Here is an 18,490-nt window from a genome sequence, read left to right as displayed (position 1 = left end):
CGTTCCTTCTCCTCCTGTCACTCGTCTCTCGGGAGAAGAGCCCGGCACACGCCTCCCAGGGTGCGGTGACCTTTCCAATCGTGACCCCAACCATCGCCTCGCGCCTCTGCCCAGGTGTGTGCCGGGCTCTTCTCCTGAGTTACAAGTGAAAAGATAAGAAGAAACGGCCTCAAGTTGCACCAGGGTAGGATTAGGCGGGATATTAAGAAAAATCCCTTCGCTGAAAGGTCTGTCAAGCCCTGGCAGAGGCTCCCCAGGACAGAGGGGCAGCTTTATTTTCCCTCTCGCGGTGCAAAACGCGGGACTCCTCAGCCATCTTTCTCCCGCTCCCCTCTCCCTCAGGAGACACCGTTCCCGCCGTGGCCGCAGGACCGCGCGGGCACAGCAGGAGGGGCGCTCCCTCAGTGCCTCGGAGAGGGCGGAGGTGCCGCTGCCAAACGCTCGGGTGAGGGGACCGGGACTGCGCGGGCTCGGAGCGGGCTGAGGCGGCACGGGCGGAGGGAGCGGCTTGTGGCTGGCTACACGGGCGGAGCGGGCTCAGAGCGGAGCGGTGTGGGGCTGCACGGGCGGAGCGGAGCGGGCTTCGAGTGACCTGGGGCGGCGAAGGCAGAGCGGAGCGGGCTCGGGGCGGGCTGGGGGCTGCAGGGGCAGAGCTGATCTGGCTCGGAGGTGGCTGGGGGCTGCACGGGCGGAGCGCAGCGGGCTCCGAGCTGGCTGCGCGGGCGGAGCAGGGTGGGCAGTGGAGCGCAGCGGGCTCGGAGCTGGCTGGGGGCTGCACGGGCGCGGCGGAGCGGGCTCCGAGCAGTCTCCGGCTGTATGAGCGGGGCGGGTGGGCGGCGGGGCTGAGGGGGCGCGGAGCGGGTGGGCGGCGGAGCGGTCCCGCAGTGATGACGCGCTTCCTGCCCTCCCCGCGGGTCCGCGCTGAGCCCGCAGCGGAGCGGGCGGCGGGGCTGTGGGCGCCGTGCGATGCTGCGGTGACGCCGATCCCGGTAGGAGCCGCGGGGCTGCCCGCGGGGCTGCGGAGCCGCGGGGAGCACAACAAGTGGCGGGGAGGGGACAGCGATTGCCCAGCGCCGGGAACGGGAGAGCATCCCTGTCTCGCCGTCCGTTCGTCGGGCGGGGAACCGCGCTCCTCCGGTATTCCCACGGGCCGGGAGCGGGGCCGGCTTCGCCCCCGCGGTGTGGCCAGGGCTGGGCTGGGTTCGCCCAACAGACGGAGCTTCTCGGCAGTGGAGAACACCCCCCCACCCCCTTATTTCTTTGCAATGCGTTGCGGAGCGACGACCTCCCAAGGACGATCGTGCTGTGCGTGGGTCCGTGCGGATCCCCACCCGGCTGTGTCGGCTTGTTCCCCGCTGGGAGGCTCGGGTGCGACGCGGATCCCGAGGCGGGGGGCTCTGAGCCCCGGGGTGGGTCGTGGAGCAGCAGCTCTGAGCTGTTGGGAGGCAGAACCTCGCGGTGTGTGCTTGCAAGAGGGCTGTGCCGGCTGTGGGTCCGTGTCCCCCCGGCTCCCTCGGCCTGTCCTGGCAGCGTTTTCTTCCACACCACCCCTGGAGGTGCCGGGGAGGATGGAGTTCGATTCTCTTGTGAGACCTCATCTGGAGTACTGTGTCCAACTCTGGAATCCTCAGCATGAGAAGGAGATGGAGCTGTTGGAGCGGGTCCAGAGGAGGCTACAAGGATGATCCGAGGGCTGGAGCACCTCCCGGATGAGGACAGGCTGAGAGAGTTGGGGTTGTTCAGCCTGGAGAAGAGAAGGCTCCCAGGAGACCTTAGAGCACCTTCCAGCACCTGAAGGGGCTACAGGAAAGCTGGGGAGGCGCTGTGCACAAAGGCTTGTGGGGATAGGATGAGGGGCAATGGGGATAAACTGGAGAGGGGCAGATTTAGACTGGATATAAGGAGGAATTTCTTCACCATGAGGGTGGTGAGGCCCTGGCCCAGGTTGACCAGGGAAGCTGTGGCTGCCCCATCCCTGGAGGTGTTCCAGGCCTTGGGCAGCCTGAGCCAGTGCGAGGTGTCCCTTCCTGTGACAGCGGGTGGAACTGGATGAGCTTTAAGGTCTCTTCCAACCCAAACTATTCTATGATTCTTGCCTTGGGGTGGCTGGGGGTGACCCTGTCTGGGTGGTGGACCCGATGATCCAAGAAGTGTTTTCCAACCTGTTGATTCTAATACCTGAAACTGTGGCTCTGCTGTCTTTGTGCTCACCTTCTCTAGTGCTTTTATTCTGCTGCCCATCCGCTTCACTTTATTTAAGCTTTGCTTTCCGTGTGTTGAAGTGCTGCTGCAGTGACTAATTAGAAACCATCAGATTAAACAGTTGCTCCCTTTCCTCCAAACCTTTTGAAAGTTTATTTTGCAGACCTGCATTTTAAAGCTGCTTTTGAGCCAGATCACGTTTCAAACCAGAAAGCCAGTTCTGAGTTTGAAAGTATGTTATTTAAAGGTGCTACAAACTCTACATCTTCAAGAGAGCCCAAGAGAATCATTGAATCATAGAATAGTTTGGATTGGAAAGGACCTTAAAGATCATCTAGTTCCAACCTCATGGAAAGATGCTTACGTGATTAAAAAGCAGTGAAGCAACATGTTTCTGAGATTGCTCTTGCTTATGTAAAACCACTTTTTTATGTGTTGGAAGTATGACTGCAGGCTGACAGTGTTAGTTGTAAATACCTTACACGTTGTAGTATATGAAATGCTTTCATATCTGTTTGAATCACTAGGTTGGAAAAGACCTCTTGGATCATCGAGTCCAACCATTCCTATCTGCCACTAAACCACGATAATGAGATAATGGTCAGCCATTCTGCCAGCGGTACAATGTTAGCTAAATTAACTACGAATTAAGTTGGCTAAACTACGTTTTCTGCTTTAACTTTCAAAACATGACGTTTTCAAGGCAGTTGCTTGAAGTTGAAGGTTACCACACAGCTAAGGGAAAAAAAATCTCTTGCCTCTGGGAAGTGCCTTTCATGTGTTTCATAATGCCTCATTTAACTCACTGGGCACTGCAGAACTGAACAATTAAGCGGAATTTTCATTTAGCTTATCTATTACTGGCAAAATTATTGAGTAATAAGTAAGTTAAGAATATTTCTAGTTTGTGATTGCCAGTGTCTCTGGATTAACTGTGACAAACCGGCAATATTTAAGTTTGGAATCTGAGTATAAAACTTGATAGACTGTAGTGGTTTCATATACGATAGCCGTTCATTTTACCAGTCAAATTGGATCAATTTGCCCCGAATAATTGTCCTGTGTGTTCTTAGAGTAACATCTGTTGCATGATATCATGTAATGGAATGTAGTACAACCTAATTTAAGTTTATTTGAAATGTTGCCATTGCACTGTAGTAGTGCCTGAGAGGGCGAGAGGTTTTTTGGTGTATGTGTGATCGCTAGATTGGTTAGGAGTAGATGATGTTGATGAATTTGTGTTTGAATTGCGAAGGATTAAGTAATTTTACTGTGATCTTGGTTTGTGGTACAGTTTTTCTTAGATTTCTTTAATCATTTGCCAGCTAATCTAATCGCTGGGTTCTACTTATATTAGGAAATGCATCTGTAGTTATAACCGATTAGTACAAAACACCACTAGAGTCGATTCGAGTCTTTTATTTTGGAGAGGGAGGAGTGGGCTTGAAAGAACTGTCTGTCTGTGACATATCTGGAACTGCATAATTTTCACGATGACTTAAAATTTTTGCTGTGAGAACATTCTCTTATTTGGTATTGTTTCTACAGAGATTTGAGTCTGCACAGCAAGGATGTCCTGAAGCATTAATATTTGGATTGTGACGCTTTATACGCTTACCTATAAAATATATACCTATTAAATGTGTGCAAATGCAAGGTCTGGGCAGCTTCCAAGAATGCCAGTACTTAATTAGTCACTGCAGCTAGACAGTAGTAGAGACATCCACCTTCATTCCTTCTTGTGGCACTGTCGTGTCAGATAGCTTTTGGGATAAGTGTTTGTTCACAAAATGTAAGCAATTTAATTTGCCGAAACAGCATTCCAGTCCGTAGTTTTAACATTAAAGTACTGAAAACACCATTTGAAGTAATTCTCAGTTCCTACTCCTAGCTGAACCTCAGCGATTTCAATAAACTGCCGAATGTGTAGGCATCCTAATTCTCTTTGAAATACGTAGAGTTTCTTGCTAACGAGTTCTTATCTAGATGCTGTCTTTGCACCAGGCCATAATTAGGAAACAAGTGTGAATATGTTTACAGACCACTGTATCCAGCTTTCAAGAATTCCTTTTTCTCCCCCTGCTCTTGAGTCTTTAAAAGGTTTGGCACATCTGCTTATGCATGTTTCTGCAGACAATAGAATGCTGATGCATATTGGGAACAGCAGACAAAATGGTGGGGTGCTGTTGCAAATGGGGGGAGGCTGTCTTAATGGGCAGAATTTTGCATGTTACGTTGCATTTATTTAGTTTTGGACTTCAGTGTGTAAGTTAGGACAAATGGTGATAGTGTGTAACTGGTAATTGTAGTTTCAGGTGGTCCTGTCTATTGGTACTTGAAGGGGGATGCAGGTTTTCGCTACTGGAGTTCTGCTTTTGACTATACGTGGTTATAAGAGTGTAAATTCAATTGAACTGGAAAAACTTCTGAGGGCAGGGTCGATGCAAATGATTAAGCAGGGTGGTTTTTTTTTTCCAGAGTAGCCTGGTTCTGAAGTTCCACAGGCTATGTTAAGCAGAATAATCTAGGCTTTTGCAACTCTGTAGATGAGATGGTTATGGTTATGGACATTGTGTTCTTTTATGCATTATTGTCACGATTAAACAAGTCATTCCTTTTCAATAACAGTATTTGGTTGCCTTGAAGGTGGCCCAGGCTACGTAGATGCATAAGGGCTAGGCTGACCCACAGGATGATGAAATCTTGGGTCTGGTCAGTGTTTAGAGAATTGTGCCCTTCTATCTCTGGGTGCGGTAAAGACGTGCCTTTTGAGTGAGCCTGATATGCTTTGGGATGAGAGGGTGGACAGGTTGGTTTTGTGGCCAGACTCGTAACTGTGAACACTGAATTTTCTAGGTTTCAGTCCCTGCCAACGCTGCTGAAAACCGATTTCACAGTAGTGGCAGAGAACCATTTCCCTGTGTGTGGTGTGCGCACACATGCTTATCTTGGAATTGAGTTTGAATTAGCCTGTGTACTTGAAGCAATTGTGATAACGCTTTGGTATTTTCTGCTTCCAGTTGCAAGCTGGGATTCCATCTCCAGAGATCCACCCCCTCAGTTCTCAAAGTTCCAACGCCTATTTAGCCAAGCATCTTCATAAATCTGAAAAACACACTGACCGACTTCACAAGGTGAGGGTGACCACACAACAATAAGTCTAGTCTAAAAATATCTTTACAGTACTACAGTGCTGACTTCTTACTTGTAGTCCCTTCACTTGGCAGCAACCAGTTGAATTGCTGCCAGCATGGGTCAGGCTGGCGCTTGAAACTGCCTTCCTGGCATTCTCAGTAGGTAGCTCATCTTTCTGTGTTTGGGCAGCAGGAAGAAAGTGTGAACTGAAGAGAACTGTAAATGAACCTTGTGTTTTTCTTTCTGGTACCTTTTGTAAGGCTGAGATTTCTTTCTTCCATGAAGAAGTAATACATAAGCCAGGAATAAGTGGGAGTCTGTCACTCATCTGAATCAGATCAAATAACAATTACGGTGATAAAGAATCAATGGTACTAACACGGGCTGTTTAGTTTTTCAAGTTGAATAACTATTTACATTTGTCAGCTGTGGTAGAGAGGTTTGGTCCTGTGGTATATGGAAGTGCTTAGTGTTTTGCTGAAGTCACTGGTGTAGTAGTGTGAGAACCTCTTAAACAGGATTGTCTTCAGCTTAGAAAGGCCTTCCAGAGTTGTGTAGTGCTTTTCTTATTACATATTCTTGTTTATTTTCATATAATGGTGTCTCTTACCTTAGGATCTGCAGTATGGTAAATAACCCTTTGTTTCAGCTACCTCCAAACTAGCTTATATTGTGGTTTGTTTACAGTAGTGATATGTACTGGTGGGAAACGTGTGATTTTGAGAATATGGATTTGAAGTTCAGGTATAGATGAATGTGAGATTTAAAGTTCAGGTATAGAAGACATGTGAGCACAAAACAGAATCAGAGACTCATTGATAGTAAAAATAGGGCTGAAATTTGTACAGGTGAAAACATTAATTAGCCTAAAAGGCATTTAGGATTAGTACCTTTTACCTTTGTTCAATTTAAATGTGCTGAATGCTGTGTAACAGGAAACAGCAAGTTGGTGCTTGGCAGAGAGAATGGAAGCAGCAAAGGCAGATTATGAATGTCCGATGGAAATTATAATCTCTGTTGAAGAAAAGACCTATGGTAATCTGATGGGAGGGAGGGATTGTGGCAGGAGTGTAGTGGTGGTGGTGGTGTAGGGCTGAAGAATAGTACTGCTTAGACACAATAAAAATGTTGGAATACCAGGACAGAATAAAAATGTAGCAATGGGGCAACACACAAATGAATATATGAATAAATGAGGTAAGGAATAAGATCCCTTCTCTTTTGCAGTGTAATACATTAATCAGTGTGGTGCTCTAAAGCTACCTGTCGAGATCCTTTGTGTAATAAGGATATCCTTAGGAGGGTTTTGGTAATAATAGCTGCTTTGTCAAAGAAGACTTCTCTGTTATGCAAAGCTTTAAATTATCTGTTCAATATGCAGTGGACAGTGGCTGCTGTCTCCACTCAGGGGGGATAAGGGCCAAGAATGCTTAAGGTTCTTCAGCCTAGAAGTTATGCTGGAAATGACTGATACTGTGCTGTGTCTTCCTAGTGTAATGAATAAACAACTAAAGCATTTGAAACAAGGATTTACTTTAGAACAGTCTTATTTTTGAGCTGTCAGAAATTAGCTGAAATGTTCTGAGGTTCTCTGGAAAAATCTGCAGGGTGCTACACCTTATGAGTATAATAAACCTTTATTTCAGTTTGTTTATACTGGTAGCTAGTGTTTTCTAAATGTCATTGTCTAGTTTGGGGGCAAGTCTGGCAACAGGCTCTTGCAACTGAACAAAGAAGCAGTCTTTCTTGAATATTTGAGAGACAATAATATATAGGTGTAAGGCAGCGTTTATCAGGTAATCGAGAAAAGGAACTTTGCAGTAACTCAACTTTGAAAACCTTCAATCAGGAAAAATCTTGTTTTCCCAAGTGTGCTCTCCTTTTCCCATACTCATTGTCCTGCTTTAGTTTCTGCTGTTTAATGATTCCAAATACATAGAAACTTACGTTTAGTCATATATAAATCAAAATGTAGACAAGAAGAGGTTTGCACACCTCTGAATCTATATGAAAGGTTTATTAATATTGATACCTTCTCGCACTGAACCGGTTAGTTGCATTGTCTTAGCTGCTGTTTAAAGTTTTTGTCCCACTGAGGTACTTATGCAACTGCTTTGACTACACTTAATGTTTTCTAAGGTTTTGTTGACAATCATATAAGCTGGAAATGCAAAACAGAGACAGTTGTTGTTTAGTGGTGATCTCTCTGGTGACCACAGGATCCTGAAAATTAAGGAAAATATATTTGCTTTCCTGGGTCACTTGGTTATATCTAGGCCCTATGGATATGTGCTTACAATTTAGAGAAGTGTTTCTTCAGGCACTGTAAAAAACTACCCACAATATAAAACATAAACCACAGTTTGATAATTGTAAGAGAGGGTCTGTGGTAGTGTTCAAGTAAAGAACGGTTCCCTTATTTTTGAGGAGGTTTATGGAGATTAGTTACACTTTATAAATTACTCAATTTTATAAATAGTAGTTTGGGCTCCTTCCATAAAGTGTCAAAAGAATGACCTTGCTGTATGACAGTTACTATGCTTGAAGGCAGTGTGAGGTATGAGATGGCGAAGTTGTGCTTTATTGCGTATATTTGGTATCTTCTAATGAATACACATTTTCAATTATACACAGAGGCACAAGTTAAAGTCTTTGTGTACATGAGAGTAACGTCTCTGAGGAAACGTGTGCACCACTACAGCCTGTGGCCTCTGCAGTTGACTACTTAGAGTATTTAAACCCACACATCCAAATAAATCCACCTAATTAGTGCTGTTGATTAGAAAGAACTATAATTTATTTTGAAGAATGGAAATAATCTCACTTTAAGATTATTTCTTTGACTTCTTAAGGATAACTAGAAAGACTCAGGAGTACATGGTATTGATTTTTGAATGCTTCAAAAGGCAAGGGCCGGTCTTTATGCTTAAGTTGCTGAAGTGTCTATACATGAATTGAAATCTGGAACTGTTTTGCAGCATTCTCTTCCATAGAATGTTGATGTATCATACCCTGTATCTGGCATCCATTTCTGGTTTCTGCATTCTCTCTTAGAGAAAAATGGGTTTGATAGTTTAAGGCTAAGTTCTGCTGTCATCTGATACTTCATTCTCTTCGCGCAGCATGCAGCCAGTCTGTGGACTCTGGCACTTTTGGAGATCAGAGCTGGATAGCCATGTGGGCTGGATTGATGTGGTTATGCATGCTACAGTAGAAGTCCTCAACTTCAGCCACAAACAGCACAATTTAAGTTGTGAGCCTAGGCAGAACATTTTTTTCCCTTGCATTGCATATGTAGGGTTGGCTGAGTGGTCAGAATTTTGCCCTTCTCGGAAGCATTACAGGCATGTAATTGCTCTGTCAAAGGTGAAGGCAGAGACCACGGGCAAGGGGGAAGTAACTATGCGTGCCATAGCAAATTGATTCTTGAGCCCAGATGTCAGATTTAAGTTCGAAAATGTAATTTGAAATGCGAACTTTGCAGGTGTATTTTGACCTATGGGTTGAGTTTGAAGCTTTATTAAACTCGCATCCCTCTATCCCTTCTTTCACATCTCATTCTCCAGTAGTCTTTCATATACTTGCTGAGCATGATGGAAGTGACAAATCTGAATGGCTGTATTCTGATGGTACTTGAGAAGATCAGAGAGTAGATCTTGCACATTAGTGTTAATAGTCTTCTCATAACTTGCAAAAGTGTGTACATTTTCAGGAAACCTAATGTATTAAAATTGTTGGGTTACTTAAGAAAAAGATTAAAAAGGTTCACCTTGCAGAGGTGGTCCACGGGGAGCCTGGCTGATTGATAGATGCAGCTTTAAGTATGGTCAACAAATGACGTTGCTGACCTCATTGTTCTACAGGTCTTGTTTCCCCTACAGTTGATACTCAGGATGCAGTTGTTAATAGTATCACTGAACAGAAATTACCCCAAATTATGAGAAAAATGTAGCAGCATTTTTTTTTCTAAAATAAATAGTTAGCGGGATGAAAATAAGTAAACAGTATAGGTGAATGAGACTATTGTATTTAATGCTTTATGTTTTAGGGTAAGAACATATGAAGCATGTCCTCCTATTATAGGCTTGGATATCCAAGGTACTGGGGTAATAATCTGAAAACCACTCCTGAAGGCACTTTTCAGTATTTTCTGACAATGCTGTACAATGGCAAAATCAGTTATTTTTGATAATGAAAGCGCACCTTTTGTCTTTGATAAGTGACTCGCCATCTCTTACAGTGAATATCCCAAATCACACCTATTCTTTTTGAGCTAGGTTACATACCTAATGATATTTTGTCTTGAGATAGTCAGCAATTCAGGAAAGGTTGAACGTGATCCATTTTGCCTGGAGATATATTTATCTTTTTGGACTCAAAGTGAGATAGCTGACCCCATCTTGCAGTGACATGTAACTTATGGTTTATACCGGCTTCCTGATGGCTAATGCTGCTTTGGCTGAAGAACTCATAAAGATTTTTCTTTTTCTTCTGGCTTGCTGCCTATTTGTGTCTTGTTTAGGATTTTATCTGTTGCAAGTGTGCTTAAAATGAAAATTAAGGTTAACAGTCAAATGCATGTTTTCAAGTTTTTTCCTTGACAAAGTGTGTCTTGCTGGCTTCCAAAGCTTTCCAATCACTGCCTTAGAACATTATGTTTGAAAGACTTGTACCTTTCATTTTTTTCCGCTCCCTTGCAGAAAAAGTTGCTTTGAGGACTGAGTAGTAAATTGGAAGTGACCTTACTTGCCTTCAGTTATAAGTAGCAGCAAGAATGAAGGGAATTCCCCTGCTGCCAATCCCCATTCATGGCTTTCTATTTTGGTTCAAACCATGTCTTACAGTGCACTTGGGCTCCCAGCCCTCAACGTGCTGCAACAGATCTGGTTATATTCCAAAAGCTCTGTACTTGAGGTCACGAGCAGGTAAAGTTGCTCTGATACAAGTGCTTTCTTTTTGCCTTTTTGCTTTTTATATGGGGGTTAGCAGAATTAGAGATGCCACAATGTTTATTGAAACAATGGCCTTTTGATTCTGCTACTGATGTGTGCTATTTTGTACACTTCATGCTTGATCTGGGATATCTTGCATCGTGAGTTAAAAAGCTCTTAATGGTGAAACAGTACTGTGCCTGAAATTTGAAGAAAGTAAATCTCACGTATGTGATAGCTTGAAAGGACAACACTTCTTTATTCGCATGGCCTTCTGTTATGGGACTGTGGTTCTTGCACTGTAGCTGTTATGGAAGCTAATCGCTTGGAATAAATGGTTAAATAACTTAGTAATGTTTTGGTGTGTGTTCTTTAAGACAGCATATTTAAACCTCTTTTGAAGCATTAGTAAAAAGACACCCTTATTAAATAAGGTAATTCAATATTAATAGTGCTAACTGTTCTCGACCATTTAATTATATATATTCTGTGGGTGACTAGTTGATTCATTTTCTTACTAAGATACATCCTTGCCTAAATGTAGGTTGGTATTGGCATTCAGTTTACACCTCACCTTCTAGTTTTACTGTTTATATCTCAAACTTTGCAATGCAGGAAGTGTTGGTGTGTTGGGAGGGAGCAGTTGGTTGCTTAAAATGTAAAACGTGGCCGACATCGGACCAACTTTTATACTCGCTGGTGAAGCTACGAAAGAGATCACTCTGCTGATTCTATGATGTTTGCTGCTTTTGCTCAGAGCTATTGATGGGCCTGGTGCGAGATGGCAGTCTTAGTACTTAAGTCTTGAGTTTTGATGTACAGGTCACTAGTGGAAGATGAGGCTCAGTGTCTGTTTCACCTGAGTTGTCACCTCAAGCTTAAATGCTTGAAATGTGAGTAGAATGTAGACAAATGGGGTGAATATGGCTTAGATTTTTTTTTTTTTTAAAGAAGTCATACAGGCATTTGAATGACCCATGTAGCCTTCAGCAGAAAGATTGTCAGACACTCAAAACTCTCTTTCAAGGTCAAATTCTCTTCACTTTCTTTGTTACCATGTTCAGCCTGTGTTTATATAGATGTTTCCTATTAAGCCAGGACTGTTATTTTGACTTGCCACTTCCAAACTCTCTTACTTTCTGAGTGAAACTAATCTGTTCTCTTTTCTTTTCATGCTTCTTCTAAGCTAATTCTGTGCTCTCCCCGTTGAGATCTTAACTCTTCAACTGTCCAAGAAAGGTTTATGGATTTTAAAGGTAATTTGTAGTTGAAGAGTAAAGTGTTTATTATGTGGTGGCTATGCACAGGCATTCAGGTGTGTTTCTTGGCTGAAAAAGACAAGTGCCTTACAGGCAGAAGACAATGAGTAGGGAGCCTGGGGATTTCACTGCTGTCTGTTTTGTGCCGTAAAATTACGGCATAGGTTAGTTTCTAGAAGTTGAACATCAGAGCTGCTGTTCCTGCATCATACAGCTAAGGTTCCATTGGCAACGCTTTCCCACCTACTAAGTGGTTTTAGAAATTGTAGAGCTAAGCTTAAGATAAGCTATAATTCAAAACAGTCGAATTGGAGAAGTGGTAATGCTGCAGGTGGTATTAGCTCAGCATGATGGGATGGCTTTTTGCAGTGCTGAGTGCAAATATCAATTAAGGAAATCAACTGCTGTGTTGGTCACCTTGTTGCTCTTCTATCTCTGTTGGTGATCTTTGCCCTTCTTTCAGCTTATTTCTACTGACATTTTCCTGTAAAGTAAGGACACTAACAAATGTGAGTGTAAAACGGTTTGATAAAAAAAAAACCCTGAACCCATGTGTCTTGTCTGAGGAAAATAAGAAAAGGTCAGAAGTCATTACATACTCTTTGGCAAAATGTGTTCAAATGTGACAGTTCTGTAAAAATTGAGGCTGTTGGTTCTCCAGACTTTGTATTTAGGAATTTCACTTGCAGCTGTCTAGTACATTGAGCTGGCATTAAGGGAACAAATGACTTCTTGTCACTTGTAGTACTGCAGTGAGATGATACTTGCATACTTCAGGAAAGTGTACTTTATTCAGATGTGGAGATAATAATTTTCAGTTAGACTTTTTGCAGGAGAATACGTTCTTTAAGGAAGCATCAATGGGAATTTTGAAATAGTCAGAGGAAATAAGACTAAAACCTTTAAATTTTATGATTGAAATAACAGAAAAAAAATAGGAGATGATGCAACATTTTAGATATTTATGCCTTTTCTGATTCTTTGCAGTACAGTGGAAGTCTCAGGTCTCTGGATGTTTATTAATAACAATTATGGAATGATAGAATGGTTTAAGTTGGAAGGGACCTTTAAAGATCATTTAGCCCAACCTCCCTGCCATTGGCAGGGACGTTTTTCACTAGGTGGGGTTGCTCAAAGCCCATCCAACTTTCAAAGACGGGGCACTCGCAGTGTCTCTGAGCAAGCTGTTCCAGTGTCTCACCACTGTCATAAAAAAGCTGCTTCCTTATGTCCAATCAAAACTTCTGTCTTGGAAATGTGAAGTCACTAACAGCTGAAGGCCTTTACGCTGTTGTGTTCCAAACGGCTTGTTTGTCAAGTGTGTGGGGTAAACTGTCTTTCTGTATTTCAAACTTGTTAACAAAGCCTGTATTTATTCCATGTGAATGGTGGCTAAGTAAAGTGGGCTGCAATATCTATGGCTTTTATTAAGAGTGAGGTCTTTAATGAGAATAGGGAGGAGGACAAAGCCAGCTATCATACCAGAGCAATGTAGTTTGCAAAAATTACTGTTCTCTTTTTAAGCCAAGCTGTTTGTTTCCTTGTGTTTGTGAACATCTGTGCTGTTTAACTGTACCGTGCACTACTAACTTAGGTTCGCAAGAAGCTGTGGCATCTGTGAAACTAGAAGATATGTTCATATGTTCGCAGGGTGCTCACATACTCAATGCTCCTTTAGCTGTGAGAAAACATCTTGATAAGATGTGATAAATCTAATTTTTAGTCAAACTTGAGCGAGTTGGGAAATCTGAGTTGTTTCAGTGCTGGGATCAGATTTCATATTAAATGTTTTATGGACCAGATGGAGAAACTTTTGCTACCCTGGATGTTAGATAATTAGCCTTAGCTACTATGATAGAAGGGTTATCTCTTCTCTGATTACAGCCCCGCAGCTGAGAAATAAAATGCAGTCTCCCTAGCTGTGGAATATTGGGTACAAATGTAGAACGTAGAGGAGACTGTCATAGCCAACCTGATGTTAATATAACACTCTGTTCTATTCCATGTGTCTTGTAGTCTCTTAAAAGCATTACAATGAAATACCTGGAATCTTTATATAAATTATTGAAAGTTTTTCCTTCTATCCCATTAGCTGTAGGTTGTAAGTGATTTCTGTTGAAATGGGTGGAATTAGTGAATTTCGCGAGTAAATAAGCATCATAATTTGTTTAAAAAAGTTGATAACCTTGTGCTGCTTGCCCTTGACAGAAGTTGCTATAAATGTTGTTCTTTACTTGGAATATAGACTGAATGCTGGTTGTGTTCTTGTAAAAGCTGTGGTCATGAAACCTGTTTATTAGGCAAATTTGCATAAAATGCTTGTTCTTGTGCACAATTACATGCATGGGAGAGTTTACTTTTTCCAGTACAGTGGAAACAACATAAGAGAGCCTAACTTTGAACTCCTTCATTGCTGATATACTCTTAACAATAAGTTTTGTTATTTTGGCCAGTTTGAATAAGACAATAAAAAACAATTCTCAAATGTCATCTTTTACCACCAGTAAACCTTCTCTCACTAGCTTGCTGGCCTGTGCTGACAGTGATGAATGTTCTTGTTACAAGGTACCTAACACATATTGTCTGAGGAGTAAACAAAATGATTTTTCTGTAACCCTACATAAAACCATCCAGATGGCAGAGTGCTGCTGCTCTGAGGGCAGCTCTGAGAATCTCTGTGCTTTCCACTTTCATCACATCTAGAGACAGAGGCACCAGATGGGGGGGAAAAGGTGGGGAGGGTGGACTTCAGGCACCTGTCTGGAGTGCTAATGCAAATAAAAAGGACTCAGCAGTCATTGATTCACCATGGTTTCCACATAAATGATTTTGATGGAAGTAAAATACCATCAGGTGAGTTGTTAATTGAGTTGTAGCTGGATCAATATGAAAAATGTGGTGCCATTTCGGAAAAATTTTATTATCGTATGCTGTAGAGAGAAGTTATTTGTAGACAGAAATGAGCAGGGTAATGCCGGTTGTATGGCTACAACTGCAGAAGGGTATGAAGTGAAGCTGCAAGAAGAACTGAGTTAGAACTGAAAGAGTCTTTGAAACCTACTCATCTTTGTAAAGAGAACATGTAGAAGCAATAGCAAGTTCTTTTTTTTATTCTGCAGACTTTGCCCTTGGGAGTGTAAAGGATTTGTGTCAGTAGCTGTACTGCTATGTTTTGACTTTGTGGGTACACGAACTTATGCTGAACAGGAGGATCACTATTAAAGTATGTGCCTCTGGGCACTCTGTATTTGAAGAGTTTGTTCTCTGAATGTTCTTGTGGGCTTCACCCAGTGTCTGCTTCTGAAGAGCTGATGCTTCTGGCGAGTATTTCATTGCCTGGACTGATACTGGCCACTGTCAGGGAAGTTGGCTGAGCATTTGAAGATCTGTCTTGATGGACTACACTATATGCTGATGGTATTGTTATGGTACCAATTAAAACTTACCCTTCTGATTTGGGCAAGGTTAGAAATGATAGTGTAAGTAATGACCTAATAGTCTTGCAGTTAGTTAATTGTCTATTACATACTTGGTAGGACCAAGTGATACTTCTGCAGACTTTTGCAGCTAGCATTGCACATCAGAATTTGAGTGGCTGCAAATTTGTTGATGCAGTTAAAGTTCCAAGCAGTCAGCTTTTTGCTTTCCCCGCCCCCCTCAAAAATTTGGTTTCATTACCTCAGTTGACACACAGTCATGGGCAGAATTTTCTACCTAATTTAACTTTCATGTAGCATTTTTTTAAGTGCCTAATAGATGTTTAATAACTTGGATAACTATAATTACTGTGTACTTTGATACATCAGGCCACACAAATATAGATGGACTTTTGTTCTCTTGAAATTGTTTGGAAACATCCAGTGTACCAATTAAATTTTGTCAATTAAAAATTAATTAGGCATTATTTTCTGTACTTGAGGACCAGTTTTGGGTAACAGAATGACTTATCTTTACGTCTATTTCACACACATACACTTCCAGTACAAGCCTCGGGTCAGCAGAACAAGCCATCCAGTATTGATCAGTGCTGTGACACATTATTTTACCACACCTAATTTGCTAGAGGCTAAGAAGATAATATGCAGGTGCCTTGCAGGTAGTGTCACTAATGCCATTACCCAATGTGCTTTGAAGTGTGTGTTAATAAATCTGAATTCACTGGATAATGGCTTGCCAAATGCATCTGAAATGTGTTTGTGCATGTATCTAAGGCTGTGAAGTCTTCCTAGTTTTCCTGGTATGCACTTAGCATCATTGTTGTTGTTCTTGGATGACGTGGAGGAAGGGTTGAAACAACAGCAGGAAATCTAACTAAGGCATCTCTTACACCTTGCGGGTTTGTTTAAAGTTCCCATACAACCCAGAACCCTTGACAGTCCATTTTATTGTGTTATGTTCTGACAACGTTGACCATGCTGGTTGCCCATGAGATTGCATTTGATTATCCTAGAAAATCTTGGACCCCATCAAAGTCAAATCGGTTACACTGATAGAAGGTTGTTGTCCGATGAGAAAAGGAAAGAGGAACATTTCTACTTTACTTGTTGAGAGTAAGAAACAGTTGTGTATTTTTCAGTGCTCAGCAGTAGTCTCTAAAATACATGAAGGAAGCTACTCAGCTTCATCTCTTCCTTCTTTGAGTAGCTATTCTATTGCATCCAAGGCCAGTGCTTACATGTACCATGGATAAATTGTGTATTTCAGGGATTAATGCATTCTGTATGAAACTGCAGGAGACTGTAGAGTGCTAGGCCCACTAGTTCTGTATAATTATCTTGACCAAGCATCAGCTATCTCTTGAGACAAGGCTAATTTTTGGGTAAATTAGGATCGTCACATTTAGAAGTTGTACCAACCATCAGCTTTTTTTGTTGTTGTTGTTATTGAGGAAAAGAGCAGCAGATCAGAATGTTTGTATAAATATCAGGCCAGGAGCATCTGTGAGATATAATTAACGAGCTGAACTGCATGTAAATGGGATCAATTTTGTGTCATCCATCTGTACTTCACTGAGATGAAGCTAATTATTTTTGAGCGACCAGCTTATCAATGTTCTGTACCTTGGAAATGTTTTCTTGCTTTGACCATGTAACCATTTGAAAGCTGGGTCTGAGCAGTAGTTTTAGCTCAGCAGTGCAAGGACTTTGCCATGCACAAACTGGAGTATCTTTAAATTCAACCCAGCTGTCACAGACAAGAATCTAAATATTCTTGCAGAACTGTTTACAGCCTGCTGCTAATCTTTAAGAGATGAAAGACTGTAAGTCTTGACTGTTGTGGTGGGCACTACCTACACAAGACAAAGCATCTCTGAATGTTCGTTGTAAAATTTTGTAGCGTAATACTACATTCTGTATCTTAAAAATACAGAGATCATAGTTTCTCATTTCGAGCACAACCAATCTCGTAAGAATTTTTTAAGAGTACCACGAGTTCATGCAATGCTACAACAATGCTGGCAGTGTTGCATTCTCCAAAGTTCTCATCCAGTGGATTGCTAGAGTCTTAGAGTTGCAGTGCTGAGACCTCCTAATTCAACATGGCATTTGATGCTCTGAGGTACTGTGTCACTAGTATTTCTGACAGGTCAGCAGTATTTCACTGGGCTATAGATAAAGGTAGTGACAAACTCAAATAGCATTTGAATTCAAACTGCGCAAGTTTGGAAGCTCAGTGTTATAGAAAAGTTTCTCAGAGGTGTTACAGTGAGTCTTTTCTGTTGATTTATGATGGAGAGGACAGTTGCTGTTTCTGTAATTTTTTTTTTTGTGGTGGGGGAGGTAGACTGACTCCAGGATTGGACTGGAAAGTCTTTGGGGCACTGAATAATTAAAGTAGGTTTTTCAAGTAGGTGTGGCTATTGCTGTCAGTCTCAGCAAATAACCTGCAAGGCAGATGTTCAGAATTGGCTATTGGCAGTCTAGAAGATTCTGCTGGAGTACAAAAGCCTGTAATTTGTGCTGTTAGCTGTCCAATACACTAGAGGCAAACCCCCCCCCCCCCCCAATTAGCTTATCACTTAGCATTTTCTTTTTAAGTAAATGTGAAGCCATGAATTCCAGTCCTGGAAGATGTCAGAAATTTATTTCTCATGCCCGGAATAATTTTCTTCTTAGTGACATGGAGGCATGCATTTTATTTTTTATTGCGAGAAGTGATATCTCAGTGTGGCATAGCCTTAAAGTCCCTTTAGAAGCTGCACTGAAAATTTTACCTGACTTATTATTAGCAGGGCAGTCTGAAAGGCAACTTCACCATCAAGGAGAGCCGTTTCAGTGTGAGCCAATTATGTATATGAACGAATGTGTGAACATGGGGCAAGAGGGAAGCAAGATGTGGTGCCCCAGTTTGAGTGGTGAGCTTTTACTCGGTGTGGCTGGGCAAAGGAAAGGCAGCACTAACTGCTGCCCTGGTGTTTCTTGGCAACCTCTGTCTGCACTGGTAAAATGTTGTGAATGAAAGCGTGGTGGGAGCTGAAGATGTTCCTCCTTACAGTGCTTTTTGCTCTTCAGGGAGAGGTTACTATAATAGCTGAGCTACTCAAGGAAAACAATTTTGTTTTAGTAAAATAGGGAGATAATTACAGATATGGGGTTGGCCTATGGCTAATAAGCCAATCGTAGATGAACTTTTAACATCCTTTAAGTGACAACCTTCCTACCAAGCTGCTGCTTTATGCAGGGATCTGGGCATTCCAGTCTGTCTTAGACTGTGCACCGTGCTGCAGCTCTTCTTATTCCCAGACACATTAGCAGAATGGATTCACTGACAATTTCCCCTCTAGGACACTAGGATAGTACAGATTTGTAGTGCCAAAAATATCATCAGAACATATAATTAGTTGTTCCTCCAGAACAGAAGCTAAATAAGTGACAGTGCTTCTAGAAGCGTGCTACTTCTGCTGATCTACACAATCAACACAGTTGCACAGGATACAGAACACTGGCTTAGTATTTGCCTGAG

The 18,490-nt window shown here is 42.3% G+C and overlaps 1 protein-coding gene across 3 annotated transcripts in view; it reads left to right on the top strand.

Annotated features, from left to right (window-relative positions):
- Positions 1–206: 206 nt before the first annotated feature.
- Positions 207–18,490, top strand: part of TLN2 (talin 2) — a 126,587-nt gene continuing 108,303 nt past the window's right edge. Inside the window, exons 1-2 of one of the 3 annotated variants that reach the window (XM_054077443.1) lie at positions 859–989; positions 5,223–5,336. The gene's annotated coding sequence lies outside the window, so the exon portion shown is untranslated. Of the gene's footprint in view, positions 446–858; positions 990–5,222; positions 5,337–18,490 lie in introns of those variants that run through there. The other 2 variants (XM_054077445.1, XM_054077444.1) reach the window with 2 other exon arrangements.

The sequence above is a fragment of the Cuculus canorus genome, chromosome 12 (assembly GCF_017976375.1).
Source record: "Cuculus canorus isolate bCucCan1 chromosome 12, bCucCan1.pri, whole genome shotgun sequence".
Taxonomy (NCBI): domain Eukaryota; kingdom Metazoa; phylum Chordata; class Aves; order Cuculiformes; family Cuculidae; genus Cuculus; species Cuculus canorus.
This window is presented reverse-complemented; position numbering and strand designations above follow the sequence as displayed.